Raw genomic sequence first — 14,045 nt, forward strand, 5'->3', positions numbered from 1 at the left:
AGGGTACACTCTAAGATACTTTGGCATATTGTCATAAAAATAAAGTACCGTTATTTTTAGTATAACTGTGTATTGTGTTTTCTTATGATATGGTGCATATGACACTAAGTGGTACTGTAGTAGCTTCACACGTCTCCTAGTTCAGCCTAAGCTGCTCTGCTAAGCTACCATTATCTACCAGCCTAAGCTGCTAGACACCCTATACACTAATAAGGGATAACTGGGTCTGGTGCAAGGTGCAAGTACCCCTTGGTACTCACTACAAGCCAGTCCAGCCTCCTACACAGCTGCTCCGGCTTCTGTGCACTTCTCCAAGGATTCCTTTGTGCACAGCCTAGCCTGGGTCCCCAGCACTCTGTCCTGCATTGCCCAACTCGCTGAGTTGGACTCCGATGTCGTGGGACCCTCCTTTGTGACTCTGAGTCGACCGCTGTCCTCAGATCTTCTAAGTACCTGTTCCGTTACTTCTGTGGGTGCTGCCTGCTTCTGCGGGGGCTCTGTGAGTTGCTGAGAATCTAATGTGATTCTACAGTGTTTGCACTACTTTTCTAACTGTTACTTACCTGTTTTGGGTTTGTGTACATATACTTTGTGTATATTACTTACCTCCTAAGTGAGGGTATCCTCTGAGATACTTTTGGCATATTGCCACTAAAATAAAGTACCTTTATTTTTAGTAACTCTGAGTATTGTGTTTTCTTATGATATTGTGCTATATGATATAAGTGGTATAGTGGAGGCACCTTCTAGTCATGGAGGCAATAAAGTGAAGGATCCCACTCCACCAGCCAGGAAAGGGAAGAAGCCCTCACCCCTAACTGAGACGCAGCAGCCCTCACCTCCAGCTGAGGGCATGTAGGCCACCCTCCAGGGACTGTTGTACAAGGAGCCCCCTTCTGAACCAATGGGCAAGTTCCCCACCTCTGTCACGTACTGCGCTGGACTTCTCACCTCTGGATTTCGGATTGGCGAATACACCAAGGCGGTCATTCCTACTTTGGCGGGCGGCGGTCGACGCCCGCCTGGCGGGAACCGCCAGAAGACCGTACCGCGGTCAAAAGACCACGGCGGTCATTCTGTCTTTCCCGCTGGGCTGGCGGGCGACCGCCAAAAGGCCGCCCGCCCGCCCAGCGGGAAAGCACCAGCAATGAGGAAGCCGGCTCCGAATGGAGCCGGCGGAGTTGCTGGTGTGCGACGGGTGCAGTTGCACCTGTCGCGATTTTCAGTGTCTGCCAAGAAGACACTGAAAATCAATGTGGGGCCCTGTTAGGGGGCCCCTGCAGTGCCCATGCCAATGGCATGGGCACTGCAGGGGCCCCCAGGGGCCCCACGACACCCGTTCCCGCCAGCCAGGTTCTGGTGGTGAAAACCGCCAGAACCAGGCTGGCGGGAAGGGGGTCGGAATCCACATGGCCGTGGAGGATTCACAGGGGCAGCGGGAAGCTGGCGGGAAGCCGGCGGGAAACGGCCGGCTTCCCTTTTCTGACCGCGGCTTTACCGCCGCGGTCAGAATAGCCCCAGAAGCACCGCCAGCCTGTTAGCGGTGCTTCCTCCGTCCCCTACCCTGGCGGTCTCGGACCGCCAGGGTAGGAATGACCCCCCAAGTCTTCTACAGGTCCTGGACACTCCCAGATAAGGGCGACCCCTTCTAGTAGCCACGGTGCCGCTTGACAGGCTACGCCAAAGCAGACCGTACCCTCCAGAAGGAGTCCCAGAGGGAAAAAACCTCTAACAGGAACTCCTGAAGGAAAACAAGAAAAAACAGGACTTGACAACAGGAAACAAAAATATGCAATATCCAGGGTACAAGGCAGGAAAAAAGGAACCGGCAAAAATATCCCAAGGCAAAAGCAGGAACAAAGAACAGGCAAAAATCTTCCAAAGCAAAAGCAGGAACAAAGAACAGGCAAAAATCTCCCAAGGCAAAAAAGCAGGAACAAAGAACAGGAGCGAACAGCACAACCAGAAGGAAGTGTTTGCAACGCAAGGAGGAACAAGACTGACTGACTTATATACTGAGAAAAGGGAAGTGACATCACAGGAAAAGGAAGTAACACCATCTTGGTTTGGGAAAAGCCCATAGACCAGTATAGGAAAAAGGTAGTAGTATAAAAGAAAAACAGAGCATGCTGGGACAAAAACACGAAGAAGACAAGATGGACACAACCTGGATAGAGACAGGCAAAAGGACCAACAAAAAACCCATCACCAACAACAAAAGAAGAAAAAAGTCTACAAGTAAGTGTAGTGCGACCGGGAGCAAAATATATGCTTCCCAGAAAGCATAGTCAAAAAACGCAGGGAACGGCGCTCCGAATATCGGTAGCGTGTTCCACCCGCGAGGACAGAAAGAGACGCAGCGTCAGAGCGCGGCGTTACAACCTCAGAGACTGTGACCTTGCACTCCCTAGCAATGGGAAATGGGCCTGGAGCCCCCTCCAGAACCAGTGGGCAAGTTCCCCACCTCAGAGACTGTGGCCTTGCACTCCCTAGCAATGGGAAATGGGCATGGAGCCCCCTCCAGAACCAGTGGGCAAGTTCCCCACCTCAGAGACTGTGACCTTCTACTCCCCAGCAATGGGAAATGGGCATGGAGCCCCCTCCAGAACCAGTGGGCAAATTCCCCACTTCAGCTGAGATGCCCCCTTCCCCCTGAAGTGCCTGACCATTTCCGACAAGTTGCCCCTGCACATTTTTGTGTGGAGTTTGTCTGGATCAAGTTGGGGCTTGGACTGTGCCCTGTGGCCATGTGGGCCTTTTGTACTTTGCACTGGGCATTGACCCTTACTGGACAATTGTTCATATATATTTGTTATCAAATTGTTAGATATGGTGGCTGTTGGCATGCAATTACAATATGAGTACTGCCGACCTATAGTCCTTTTATTATTATGCTGTGTGTCCTGTGCCATTGGTTTACGTTTGAAGCTGGTTATGTGTATGGTGTGTGTATGAATGGTGTGTGTTGTGTGTGTGTGTGTGTCACTCTCCTTTTCCTCCCTCCCTCCCTTGCGTGCTAGGCGGCTGTACTCACCGATGTCGTCTTTGTCGGCGTTGGTGTTTCAGGTGGAGCATGGTGTAGAAGAGCATTGGGAAGACTTGAAGTTCCGGTTCCTTGGAGGCGTTGTTCTTCTCTGTGTCTCTGTTGGTGAGTCTTTGGTCTTTTGTGTTCTGTTTCTGCCATGGCTTCTGATGGCATTCGTGCCACCCCGGAAATCGTGGTGGTTTGCTGTGTCATGATATGGTGAGCGGTACCTTGTCTTCCGTCTGGCTGTTGATGGCTACCGCTGTGGGGAGTGGTGTTAACGCCCTGGCGGATGGTATGGTACATTGGCTATCTATAGGAGTTATCACCGCCATGGTCTTAATTTGGCGGTAATTACCTTCAGCCTGTTGGCGGTATTACTGCCACTTTAACAATCACCACAAATATCATAATGAGCACCAAAGTGTGAAAGAGGCACACAGCTGTTGGAATACTGACAGGTACAATAGAAAAGAAGATGTGCTTACCACTGAGGAGAGAGTGGGCCATGTGTGTGAGCGAGAGAATGGTGAAATTGGGGCGACACAAGGAGCTGCCGGCAGAGGGACAGAGTATAAAGACAGTGATGAAGATAAATGATATGACCTATGCAGATGGACAGTCTCAGGACATGTGGAGAGAGAAAGAAGAAAAATGGCAAAAAGACCGACTGAAGCAATAACTCACACTTATCTGTTTATCCAAAATGCACACTCATTTCTTCGTTGAAATTTAATCCAAGGGGATCAAGTGTGTCAAAATGCACTATGTATTTGGACTCCAATTTTCTCAGTCCACATTCTCTATCCCCTCCTCGACTATTTACCTCAGTTTGATCAATCACTACAAATGTAGGTAAATTCTAATTTCCAAGATGGTATTTATGGAAGTGTCTCGCTACTGGATAACTTTGATCATGATGCTTACTGGCCCCCTTATGTTCCAATACTCTCTTCTTGGCACAATGGATTGTGACACCCACATAGATCTTTTCACACGGACATATCAAGCAGTAAATACAGAAATCTGTATTGCAATTATAATGACCTTTAATAAGATGTTCCTTTCCGTTACTTCCCACTCTCAATTTCTTACCGTTTTCACTCCTCTTGCAAAGAAGCAAAATGGCAAAAACAGTGAAAAGCTGCAGAGGACGTTCTAAGTGACAGCACGAGATGGAGTGAAGCACCCTGAAGGCCTCTTCCCTTTAGCTGACTATAGTGATGTTTAAATCACAGGCCTGGCTTGTTTTTTGGGGAGTATTGATTACTGTGTTATACATCCGGATACAAATATAAAAATACTCACAGTAATGCAAATATTAGTCATTGTTCTGATTTACTCATAACTGTCACTCAACGTGTCACACATTCAGCAGTAAAATGTCACTCATTCACACACTACAACAATAGAAAAGTCACACATAAGGAATCCAATATCTTGGCAGGTATGTATTATTCAGTCTATTTCTACAAACTCAGCAGAAGGTGCTGACAATCTCCTCCCTGAGCAGAGGTTTCCAGACTTCCTCTCGCCTCATGGGGCAGGTGCAGATCAGGTGCCAGAGGCGTCTGAAAATGAAGGTATCTGTACAGAGAGGGGCTCATCCCCCCTCTATATAGACAGATGGACAGACTCACAGAGGCTTCTTCTCTGAACAGATGGACAGAGCCTCCTCTGCATAGACCCACAGGGGCTTCTCCTTCCATGGAACAGAGACAGAGCCTCTCCATCTCTTCAGAGGCACCCTGCCACAGGAATTGGCTGTGCAGCCCCGCCATGGCACGGCTGCCCCTCACTAAGCACTCAGACGCTGCGCTGCTATAATTAAATGCAGCTCTGATGGTTCGAGTCACCCTGCTTCACCCCGTCACAGCATGCAAATGGTCAAAGTGCAAAAAATGTGTGATTAATGAATTTTAATGTGGTAATGTGGACCACCATATTAAAAAGTGTTACTCTAACTCCTGATGAGTGGTACTTGGCAGGGCTAAAAGAGTCACTTTAAGTCTCACATGTGGTAATCAAATGTCACTCACTGAAACTCTGTAATAATGGAAATGTCACACATGAGCATATTTGGCAGCTATGTCAGTGCACACTGCAAATACTTAATATTAGGAAAAATCACCATAAAATGGGTTTTAGAGATACCTTAATGATCCATGACTGATAGTGAAAGTAAACAAACAGCAAAGCCATGTTAAAAAAATGAATACAAAGAATGTTATACAAAGACTTATTGAAGAATGATTTCCGGGTCTTTGCAAAACCTTAAAACACGACCAAAAGTTGGTGACCCTAATAAGAGCCTGTATGAAGGAGTCCAACAATTTCTAGTGGTGAAATAACTCTTCCGTCCGTCAGTCCTGGCACTGTTCAGTCATGTTCATGATACCATCCACTGAGTGAGAAATCCCTGTGTGGGTCAAACCTGATATTTCTGTCTTATGAATTTATTGTGACTACAATCTACTTCTTTCTTTGTTTGATAAGTGACCCTTCGAAGGGAGGGAGGTGGACAACGAAGCAGCACAGAAATGCAAAACTTAATTTGGGGCAAAGCCAGCCAGGCCAAGTACCACGCAACACGGGTTACGCTAACGCATTTTAGTGATTTCTTCGCATCACTGTACTAAAATACTTTAGTCATGCATTTACAGAACTGCTGGACACAGTCTGGACCATTAGAGGCTCCACTACTGCAGGAATAATTATTGTCAAAAGTTGGCCTTGCAAACGCTTTGGCGCAACCAACACCATTTCATTTTTGTATAGCAAGCCCTAAGGCTCGCTGTCATCCAGCACCGTTTAATGAGACAATGCCATCTCGTGGCATCAGAGAGAATTCAACAACTTCCTTCAGTGTGAAAGAGCTAAGGATTTGTACGATAACAGCATAAAACTCATAAACAAAACTCACTTTGTGCAATGCTGTTTTTTTACCCTGATGTTTCAGTCACTTGGCCTCTACAGATGTTATTTCTAGAGGCACCGTTGTGAAGTGTGCAGTCTAACATTTGTGTGTTGAATAGACCTCTACTCGTCATTATCGAGTGCCAGCACTTCTGTGGCCCCCACACCCACCTGAGGTCCAGATCTTCCACTTGGCCTGAGGTGCAGCTGCCAGGCTCACTAGAACTGTCACCCATTTGGGTGTACAGTGTCACTCATAAGTAATCTGAAGCCATACAAATGTCACACAAAACAATCTGAAAAATTGGCAGCTATGCTTTGCTTGCAAAAAAGTGTCACTCATAATTACACACACAGTGATGTGAAACCCTGGCAGCAATGCAAGGTGGTGAGATGTTTCTGAGGATACACAGCCCTATTAAAGAATTACCCACACAAACGGGAACATAAGAAAAACCTGTACAGTTTAGCAGTAGCAGCTGCTGTCTACATTCTCAAACATTTAATTAAAAACATAATAGAAACATACAACATTTGTATTCACTGCTGGAGCCTGGAGGCGGCGGTTCCGCCAGCGGCCACCGGAGGGCGCTCCTCGCCTGCTGATGAAATCCACTGAGCACATTGTATGAAAGGGAGAAGGGTTTCCTCTTCCGGGTCAGCGGCGGCAGAGACAGCACCAGCAGCGGGTGCTGACATCACTTCCGGCCTCTCCCTCTGTGTCCAGCCTGCTGCAGAGGAGGAAGGACCCCCTGTCTGTCTGTGCAGTTATCTTCATCTTCAGACCCTCACAGACCCCCCCCCAGATCCCAAATCTGCACCTGCCCCCCCCCCCCCAGGAGGAGGAGAGAGCCTGGAAATGTCTGCACAGGTTTCTGCTCAGGTAGGAGATTGTCAGCACCTTCTGCTGTGTTTGTAGAAATAGACTGAATAATCCTGGAGGAAATCTCTGCCAGGAGCCGGGCTGAGCTGGGCTCTTCTATCCGGGGACCTCTGGGGGGCTTTCCTTCCGGGCCTGGGGGTGTTTGTGGTCATCATTTGTGTTAAAGAGGGGATATGTGCACTGCACTGCATCTTACTGCACTGAGGGATCTGTGCACTGCATCTTACTGCACTGTGAGGAATCTGTGCACTGCATCTTACTGCACTGTGAGGAATCTCTGCCAGGAGCCAGGCTGAGCTGGGCTCTTCTATCCGGGGACCTCTGGGGGGCTTTCCTTCCGGCCCTGGGGGTGTTTGTGGTCATCTTTTGTGTTAAAGAGGGGATCTGTGCACTGCACTGCATCTTACTGCACTGAGGGATCTGTGCACTGCATCTTACTGCACTGTGAGGAATCTGTGCACTTCATTTTACTGCACTGTGAGGAATCTGTGCACTGCATCTTACTGCACTGTGAGAAATCTGTGTACTGCACTGCATCTTACTCCACTGAGGAATCTGTGCACCGTGCTGCATCTTTCTGCACTGTGAGGAATGTGTACACTGCACTGCATCTTACTGCCCTGAGGAATCTGCACACTGCAGTGCATCTTACTGCACTGTGAGGAATATGTGCACACTCCACTTTATCTTTCTGCACTATGATGAATCTAAACTGCATCTTACTGCACTGTGAGGAATTTGTGCACTGCACTGCATCTTACTGCACTGCGTGGAATCTGCACTGCACTGCATCTTACTGCACTATGTGGAATCTGTACATTGCACTGCATCTTATTGCACAATGTGGAATCTGCTCTGCACACTACTGCACTGTGAGGGATGTGTGCACACTGCATTGCATCTTACTGCACTGTGAGGAACCTGTGCACACTTTACTGCACTGTAAGGAATCTGTCTCACTGCTGTCCATCTTTACTGCTCTGTGAGGAATCTGTGTCATGCACTGCATCTTACTGCACTGAGAGGGATCTGTGCATACTGCACCTTACTGCACTGTGAGGAATCTGTGCACTGAACCTTACTACACTGAGGAATCTGCGCACTGCACTGCATCTTACTGCACAGTGTGGAATCTGCGCACTGCACTGCATCTTACTGCACTGTGAGGGATGTGTGCACACTGCACTGCATCTTGCTGCACTGTGAGGAATCTGTGCACTGCATCTAACTGCACTGTGAGGAAGCTGTCTCACTGCTGTGCATCTTACTGCGCTGTGAGAAATCTGTGTCATGCACTGCATCTTACTGCACTGAGAGCGATCTGTGCACACTGCACCTTACTGCACCGTGAGGAATCTGTGCACTGCACCTTACTACACTGTGTGGCATCTGTGCACACTGCACTGCATCGTAATGCACTGTGAGGCATCTGTGTGCCCTGCACTGCATCTTACTGCACTGAGGGATCTGCACACTGCACTGCATCTTACTGCACTGTGAGGAGTCTGTGCACTGTACTGCATCTTACTGTACTGTGAGGAATCTGTGCAGTGCACTACATCTTACGGCACTGTGAGAATCTATGTACACTGCAGTACATCTTACTGCACTGAGGGATCTGTGCACACTGCACTGCATTTTGCTGCACTGTGAGGGATCTGTGCACACTGCACTGCATCTTACTGCATTGTGAGGAGTTTTTGCACTGTACTGCATCTTACTGCACTGTGTGGAATCTTTGGACTGCACTGCATCTTACTGCACTGTGAGGGATCTATGCAATGCACTGTATTTTACTGTGCTATTAGGAATCTGTGCACTGCAGTGCATCTTACTGCACTGTGAAGAATTTGTACAAACTGCACTGCATCTAACTGCAGTATGAGGAATCTATGCACACTGTATCTTACTGCACTGTGAGGGATCTGTGCACACTGAAATGCATCTTACTGCACTGTGAGGAATCTGTGCACACAGCATTTCTTTTCACTGCATATTGTGGGGTATTGATAGAAGAACACATCTGTGCACACTGCACTGCTTTTAACTGTAGCATGAAAGCACACTGCCTTGCTTTTTACTATGCTAAGGGGGGTGTTTACAGCATGTAAGAAGTCTGCAATACAGTACACAGTTGTTAAAAAATGAGAAAATCAGTTTACACTTGCATGAAGGTTTGCACACACTGTGAGAAATCAGTCCATACTGCACTTCTTTTTCCGACACCACGAGGAGTGTTTACAGAAGAGATATTCTGTGCACACTACAATGCTCTTTCCTGAATTACAAGGGCAGTTACAGAAGAGGACATTTGCACATTGTGCTGTATTTTACCTGCACTAGAAGGGGTGTTTACAGGTACAGGAGTAAATCCGTTTTACAACAGAATGAAGAGTGATACAAAAGAGTAAATCTTTACACTCTGCTGTGCTGTTTACTGACACTGTGAGACGCCTATACAGAGAAAATCTGTAAACACTGCACTGCTTTTAACTGCACTATGAGAGGCAGTAACAGGAGGAAATCTGTGTACTGTGCATTGCTGTTTATGACACTATGAGGGGCATTTACAGAGGAAGACTGCACACTGCACTGCCTTTTTGGAACACAATGAAGGGTGTTTACAAAAGTGTATATCTATACAAAGTGCTCTGCTTTTTACTACACTAAGAGGAGTGTTAAAAGTGGATTAAACCTGTGCACACCACACTGCTGGTTACTGCATTATAAATGGTATTTACAGATCTGTAAGGCCACACTGCACATTACTCACACTAAGAGGGTGTTTAGAGTGGAGGTGATCTGTGCACTCTGCAGTGCTTTGTGCTCAGGCTAGGAAGGCATCTACTATGGAAACTAAACCATGTCCCGGCATTGGCAGTTTATAAAATAACTATCACAAAGTCTGATGAGAGGTGAAAGCTCTAGTCCGTCATGTGATTTCACCCTGATTGCTGGTGGTTTCCGACATAGATCTGCAGGTTGCTGCATGTGAGTCATAGCAACAATCCAGCTGTTCCTCTTTGTGTGTGGATGCATTTCCTTGCTGCTGTAGTTGTTGACTTCAAGTTTGGTCCAAATTAGTGAATTGAAGCACATGACAAGGTGCGACTGCACGACTCTTAGATAAGGATTTTGGATATTTGCAGATATCCTTACACAGAGATAGTCTTCACCTAATTTAATGAGAAAACCATGAAGTATGATCTGTCTGTCCAAGAATGTGTGTATGTTTCCCTAAGTAAAGTGATTGTGTTTCTTTGTCCGCTCCCTAACACCACAACCTTTTCCCAATACACCATGTGCCTAGGCATGTGCCAGAGGTCAGACCAATAAATCTTCTCAGCTTTCAGTCCCAGCAAGCCTTACTTCTGGTGCTATATAAGCTCAGATCGGTGCACCACACAGACTGTCCACAGCTGGTCACCCACCTAAGAAGGCCACTCCTTAGTATAGCAGCTCTTCTTTGCTGTGCCTCTCCTAAACTTCTTCATAGTTCTATCTGCTTGGATAAATATTTTTATACAGAGATCTGATTACGGTGGTGGCTGAAGGATACCATCCTGTTCCAGCATAAGTACGTTGGTCATGTTGCCGAGGCCAGTGGCGTAACAAAACTTGAGAGGTCCTCCCTGCAAAGTACATGAAGGGGTCCTCCCCGATCCAGTCAAGAGCTCTCTGGTCAGGGACCCATTGCTGGTGCACAGTGTGCAGTGTATTGTGCTGAGTGGGCCTCCGGGGGGGCTGCAGGTGCTTAATGTCACGCCACTGGTCGAGGCCTAACATATGGAACCGACTGAATTGGTGGTGGACTACAGGGCAAATAAAATAAATTAGTGGAAGTGGAATCCAGTAAGACTCTTGGGCAAAAGTTGATGAAAGTAATTTGTTTTAGTAGGTACTAATTTAGGAAACCATTAAGAGACGAATGGTTATAGGACATCCAATGAAAATCAGCAGATATCCTGTTTCACCCACTTTTCAGTGCCCTGCCTCATTTAGAGTTGGGAATATCACTAAATTTCTGATGGCCCATATGCCACAGGACTGCCAGCTCAACTACTTAGGACGTGCCTCCCAACATGTATTTTTCTTGTTTACGATGCTTTGAAATGAATGGCGTTCATAAAGATAGTAAAGTTTTTCCAGTTGGGTTGAGTACATTATTTTAGTTACTCAACCTGCAGGTCTTGTAACATTTTTATGATTTTTGGAGGCCTGTCCTAAGGATATAGAATGGGCCATTCAACTTATGCGGCGGAGACCACCAAATTATGCATCAGGGTTTTCTGAATTATGTGGCAAATAAAGGCAAATTATGCATTACATTTTTACTAGTACTACTTAATTATTCTGTAGTTTTTAGATCTAGTAATTCTGTCTAGGCAAAGATTTCACCTCATTAGTAGCAATTTAACAACCAAATACAGAAATAAGCAAGAAAGATGAACAGTTAACCTTTATGAAGGGCCTTTCACTAAGGGCAAACACATGTGGCCACGTTTAATCTGTTTGAGTTAGAAATCTGCATAATCTACAAAATCTGCATACTTTGCAGCAGATGATGGATTATGTGGCAGATCCATAAATAAGCCAAAAAAAGCTGTGGTTGCAGACTCTTACAGTTCCAGTGCGCCTGGATATAGAAGCCTCTTTCTCTATAGAGAGAAACCTGACAGTACGGCAGTGTCGCCCCTGCCAGATCGCGTTCTTTTTCCTTGAGCCCGTACCTCCCCTTGGTTTCACCTCCTTTCTCCATTCCTCTTGTTCCTGGTGAGTTAATCTCAACTTCTCCCTCTCGCTTTCTCGCTTACATCAGTCTTAGTTTTCTGGAGAGTTCAGGGTCTCAGTCAAACATATCCCACCTGAATTCTTAACTTATGGAGTTAGTGACAGTGGTGCCCTTGAAATCCGAGGGGAGGGAGAATGTCTGTAGGAAACTTTGGAAAGCAAATATGGGGTCACATCTGGGGTGTGTCTGAAATAGACACCACAGCACTCCCTCCTAGGGTCCCTATCATGTACCTTCCTCTCTTCCAACACAGTATCTTCCTTGCCAACCAGTTTTCCAAATGGGTCCTTAATAAAATTTACAAGAATCTGCCTACCCTCGTTTCTGGGAGTCCCCCATCCTGCCTAAAAACACAAAATCCTCAACTGACTGGACATCAGGGTTTCCTCTCGCGAAGCTGTATCTGCTCCTATGCTGTGCAGGTAATGCTGTGTTTAAGTTGAACTTATTGTTCTGTTCAAGACAGCTGGTGATGAGACTTGTAGATATCCCACCACTTACTACCTATTGTCAGACCACCTCCGGGGGGCCACAGGGCAGACAGGCTACTGGGCCCCAGTCGTGGTGGGTGTGGTTGTTTACTACTGCTGTCCTGGGGTCCGTCCTACGATGTCTCTGGAAAATGGGCAACCCTTAGCACACTTCTTCCCACGGCAGCAAGAGTGAGCAGTCACAGGCTTCTCAGGGATGTGGTGTGGCAGGGCTGAGACTCAGAAGTGAACAATCATCCATCACAAGCAATAGCATGATGTCCAGCCTGGTGCTTATCTTTTAGATGAAAAGAAAGTACTTTAATGTCAAAGCAAAACTAAATACTACACAACACAATGAGAGCATAATATGGGTTTGCAATCAGTTGCATCTGATAGTTAAGAGGTGTGTATTCAGTTGCATCTGATAGTAAAGAGGTGCACCCTCTTCTTCTCTCTAGCACCCTTCTCTTTCCTGCCATAGTCAGGTTTCTATCTCTTCAGTTCCCAAACATTTATGGAGGAGGCAAGAATGGGGCACGGGTGCAGACAACTCAAAGCAGCCTCACTCAGTGACGGGCCATAGCTATAGGGCAAACAAGCCCAGTTGTCGGGAAAAACGCGTCTTGTACAGCAATAAACGTTGTGTTTCACCTTCTTGAGAGAGTGTTGTGAGCTATTTTTCGTTTGCAATTAAAAATGTTATTTTTATGTGGCTACCTGGCAGTGAAAGACCTAAAAACTAAAGTCAACAACAGCAGCAAACTAATATAACCAGGAGTCAGTTTTTGCTAAAATAGAAGCATCTATTTTCATGTTGTTAAAAATAAAACCTTTTTTAGGAAAACGGTGTGGAAAAAGATTAACGGACCACTTCCTCCCCAAGAATTAAAGAAAGCATCCTACTTGGACCTTACAGTTTATCATTAATAACTGTAAATGGTATGTTTTAATTATGATGAATGATGTTCATCAACTTCCAGCTGTAAAAGCTAAGCCGTCAGCATCCCATTAAACATTGTATGGTTCTCCCCAGATAACATGTACTAAAGTTGCAGCCCATGCATTCCAGCCGTTATACCCATGGTCACTGGAATTGTGCGATTGTACAGCCGCAGTGATTTTCATATAATTGCAGATTTGCTGCATTTGCCACATAATCTGCTGATTTTAACAAAATACATTTGTTTATAGCTCAAATGGTTCAAAAGTTACTAAAAAGCAGCTTGCCGTGCAGTAGAAGGTCCTTTGCAGAGCCAGACTTGTCCCCTTTGTGCTGCGTTTGCAATATTTGGGTTTTAAACTAGTTTTTAATGAGGCGCAACCACAGATTGGCCGTGTCTCTGAGAAGAATAGGCGCACCCATCACATCATTCAGAAAGGTGTTATCATCTAAACAAGGTTTGTCAAATTATGTTTTGTTTGTGAAAAATAAAGCACATTTGTTCCTTTTTTTCGGTAACTTTTTTTGGAGACTTTTTGTTTGAGCTGCGTAGTAAGCCTCTGACACCACACCACAGTCACCAACTAACATTAAGGGGGTCATTACAACATTGGCGGGCGGCGAAGCTGTAACCGCCGTGCGGCCGCACTCCCGCGGACCCCATTACAACATCCCCACAGGGCCGGCGGGCGCAAACCTAGTTTACGCCCGCTGGCTCAGCGGGGATGCGGCCGCAACATAGGAGCTGGCTCCTAATGGAGCCGGCGGTGTTGCGGCTGTGCAACGGGTGCAGTAGCACCCGTCGCGCTTTTCACTGTCTGCTATGCAGACAGTGAAAAGCTGCACGGGGCCCCCAGGGGCCCCAGGACTATCCTTACCGCCAGCCTCTTCCTGGCGGTCGGTGCAAACCGCCAGAAACAGGCTGGCGGTAGGGGAGTCATAATCCCCAGGGCAGCGCTGCTTGCAACGCTGCCCTGGCGGATTATCACCGCAGGGGCTAAAGCAGCGGGAAACCG

General features: G+C 46.7%; 1 pseudogene; it reads left to right on the forward strand.

Annotated features, from left to right (window-relative positions):
* The first annotated feature begins 6,626 nt into the window (after window positions 1–6,626).
* Window positions 6,627–14,045, forward strand: part of LOC138287256 (zinc finger protein 271-like) — a 39,215-nt pseudogene continuing 31,796 nt past the window's right edge.

The sequence above is a fragment of the Pleurodeles waltl genome, chromosome 4_1 (genome assembly GCF_031143425.1).
Source record: "Pleurodeles waltl isolate 20211129_DDA chromosome 4_1, aPleWal1.hap1.20221129, whole genome shotgun sequence".
In the NCBI taxonomy this organism is placed as follows: Eukaryota; Metazoa; Chordata; class Amphibia; order Caudata; family Salamandridae; genus Pleurodeles; species Pleurodeles waltl.